The sequence below is a fragment of the Aplysia californica genome, unplaced genomic scaffold (genome assembly GCF_000002075.1).
Source record: "Aplysia californica isolate F4 #8 unplaced genomic scaffold, AplCal3.0 scaffold00225, whole genome shotgun sequence".
Lineage (NCBI taxonomy): Eukaryota > Metazoa > Mollusca > Gastropoda > Aplysiida > Aplysiidae > Aplysia > Aplysia californica.
In genome coordinates this window covers 1,017,247-1,020,645 of record NW_004797495.1, presented here as the reverse complement: position 1 = coordinate 1,020,645, position 3,399 = coordinate 1,017,247, and the positions used below count along the sequence as shown (strand labels likewise).

At 41.6% G+C, this 3,399-nt stretch overlaps 1 protein-coding gene across 1 annotated transcript in view; it reads right to left on the bottom strand.

Moving 5' to 3' along the window:
* The window catches only part of LOC101860899 (monocarboxylate transporter 7), a gene marked incomplete at its 3' end in the record, with an annotated part of 18,387 nt that extends 15,348 nt beyond the window's left edge, over nt 1-3,039 (bottom strand). Inside the window, 1 exon segment of the mRNA XM_035970145.1 lies at nt 2,858-3,039.
* Between the last annotated feature and the right edge of the window lie 360 nt (nt 3,040-3,399).

Genomic DNA, 3,399 nt, shown 5'->3' with positions numbered 1-3,399 from the left:
GTGTGTGTGTGTGTGTGTGTGTGCATGTGCGTGTGTGCGCGTACGAGCGAGCAATTTTGTGTGCATGAAAGGGTTTGTAGTTGGTTTTTTTACCACCCGTATGGGGCTGTGAGTTTGCTCTCAAGTATTAAACTCTATAGTTATGAGAACAGAAGGACAGATTTCAGCTCAATGAGCCAACAATATGGTCTCTCAGAGCGTTACGTAAACCTACAGAAATCTTTATAAATCTTCGCTCATGGACATAACATAACATTACAAAATTAAACAAAGTTTTTTTCAGCGGGTGGTTGGTGGGAGCTCTGGTGTGTGGTTTGCTCCTTCTTTCCTATCAAACATCTATCGTCCTGATCTCTCCTCCTTTTTTGTATTTGTTACTCTCTTGTAACACATTTAATCTTCGGCACTTATATGCAGAGGCGAAGCGTCTATATAATCAAATAATCACTGCTTCCCTTCCTAATTTTGAAACATTGTCGCAGTAAAATTCACCCACAGACGTAAACCTCATAAATTAAATGTAAAAAGACGTTCATAATCACTGATGAACAATAGACTATGCTTAACCTTCAAAACCGTTTCATTGCCACAGAAAAAGCCTGTTCGCCCCTATTGGGCCACTCCATAAGCAGTCACAAGCTTTGATTAAGTAAGCTTAAAGTGAGGCTGGAAGAGTCTACCAATAGAGTTAAAGGGAACTTGTGCATTGCAGTCCAAACTGTTTCATTGTCGCATATACCCTGTTCACCCCTTTCGAGCCACAGTTATAAGCAGCCGTACTCGCTGATTATGTAAGCTAACTATTACTCTGGTCGAGTCTACCTCACAGATGTGAGGGGAACTAACTCCTAATAATATCTTGACTGCTCCGTGTGCTTGTTTTTTTTCCTCGACTTTTTAATGTCCTATAATCAGATCGTGACCTCGATTATGACACCGGCTCCTGGCCGCGAAAAGCTAGACCAAAAAAAGCCAAATGTGAAATAAAAAATTAATAATTGGCATGCTCTACCAAAGTGTTTCGGCTGTCTGGTATAACATGCCATTGCAGTACTGGCATCTCTGCTTCTTTCCTTGGTGTTCGTGTGTTCAAATCTTAAGTTAAATTTAAGGTTAGTTAGAAAAAATATTGAATTAAATACTTTCCCGATTATTTTAGCGGTTGAATATGCATACAACATGAATTCAGGATTTGTTTTCATTCACAACTCAGAGTTGCCGACTCTAGTGCCAGTAAGATTCTTGTGACTTGTGTGAGTGTGATATCTCCAGGCCCTTTCTGGTCCTATCTCACTTTGATTACCCTGTCAAACAAGTTAGCCTTCGCCCCTGCTTATATGACCTTATTGTGTTGCAAGCAGAGGCAAAGCGTCTATATAATCAAATAATCACTGCTTCCCTTCCAAATTTTGAAACATTGTCGCTGTCAAATTCACCCATAGACGTAAACCTCATAAATTAAATGTAAAAAGACGTTCATAATCAAAATTGAACAATAGACTATGCCTAACCTTCAAAACCGTTTCATTGCCACAGAAATAGCCTGTTCTCCCCTATTGGGCGCACCGCTTAGATTTGATCCGTGATTCGACAAAACCTCCAGTCGGGAGGGATTTCAGAGACCCATTTTTTACTAAAACCTAAATGCTGACTACAGGTTCGAAATCAGCATGAAAAATGACACTAGTTTAATTCCAAACACACATATATAACACTATCTACGTCGTTGATAAATATTATGTACCCAGTAGCGCCTGCAATTCTGCATTCTTCTTCTCATCCGATATAGGAACATCAAAGCTTTTGCGTCCATTACAAAAGAAGTAAGTTCTCCGACGCTGTTCTGATCATCTAGATTCTAGATCTACATCTAGGCTAGCCTAGCATGCCATCATGCCCCAACCCTGATCTACTAACTACATGTACTGTCAACTAGATCTCTAGATGGCGTAAGCTAAAAATGTCACTCCAAAATTCCTACCGGGGAAAAGACGGGAGAGAACGAAGCCACTCCGCGGGCGGTCTCGTTCCGACTTGAAACCGTTCTCGAGCAGGGAAATCTCGTTGCACCTTTACTCGTGAACACAACTTAAGGCCGAGCTGAGGTTCGAAGTCCCGAACCCTAACTATAACATCACGATTGCGAGTCCGGAGACCAATTTTGTCTTTAAAATAGTGTTTCTGAAGTTTTAGCTTTACTTAGACTGAGAATGAGTTTTACTGGACTTGCAACACAAGCAGCAAGTTATATGAGTGCTGAAGATAAGTTTTTGGAGAGTAACATAACAAAAAAGGAGAGTAGGTATTATTGTGAGGCAACGTTGTGAAATCAGGCGCTCATCGGAATAGTGAAATCGTGTACGCGGGCCTTTTTTGCACCGATCTGGTAAATGTTCTCGGTTTTTTTCTTCTTTTGTTCTTTTGGGAGGGGGGGTTGTGGCTTAACACATTTATTGACGTCCATTTAAAAACATTTCTGAGAGGATTTTACGTTGATTAAAAGCACCAAAAAATGTAAATTTTCCGTTTTCAAAGACTCTCAAGCTATGGAAGCCACCAAACTTTGGCAGCCCTTCTGTCGCTAATTTTACCTTCGAAACCAGGCGACCCCCACCTCCTTAAATCGGAAATATCTCGACTTCTTTTAAAAATAAATGGGTATTTCTTTCATCGAAAGCAAGTCAAACGAACAAGCTCTAACAATAATTCTACATGCCCAAAAAATTTTGGCGCTTGATTCCACTGCGTCGTATCACTTATAATATGATGTGTTTGATTAGAAAGAGGGCACAGAACCCACCGGATCACCCGCCAAACAACCAAACTGAAGTTTTAACAACTTGATTATCGTCCTTACCTGTACATTATTCATGAAACGAACACATCACAGTCCAGTACGGATAATCATAAACAGACGCCGAGTTTCTAATTTCTAATTCACACCTCCGATGTCGGAATGCCAATGATCCTCCGCCCGTGGGGACTGGCGTTTGAAGCGAGCGATGTGTGTGTGTGTGTGCGTGTGTGCGTGTACGTGTGTGTGTGTGTGTGTGTGTGTGTGTGTGTGTGTGTGTGTGTGTGTTTGTGCGTTTGAGTGTGCGTGTGTATTATTGTGTTGAACTCCGCACAGAATCACTCGTTGGGCCCATTGCGTGTGAGCGAAACTCAACCAAAAACAAAACAAAACCACCAATAAACCAACAGCCCAGATCTTATAATCTATTAGGCTACCTATACGTTATTTTTTCCAAGCCTCGTCATATGGCTCTGAATGTCATTCGGTACTTTTACCAGTGTGGTGCCAGCCCAGGTCTGCCACAATAATAAACTGTTCTACCGTTAGTCCCGCCTGATTGACCACGGTCTAGGGCCTAGACCACGATCTACCTGCCTGTGCTG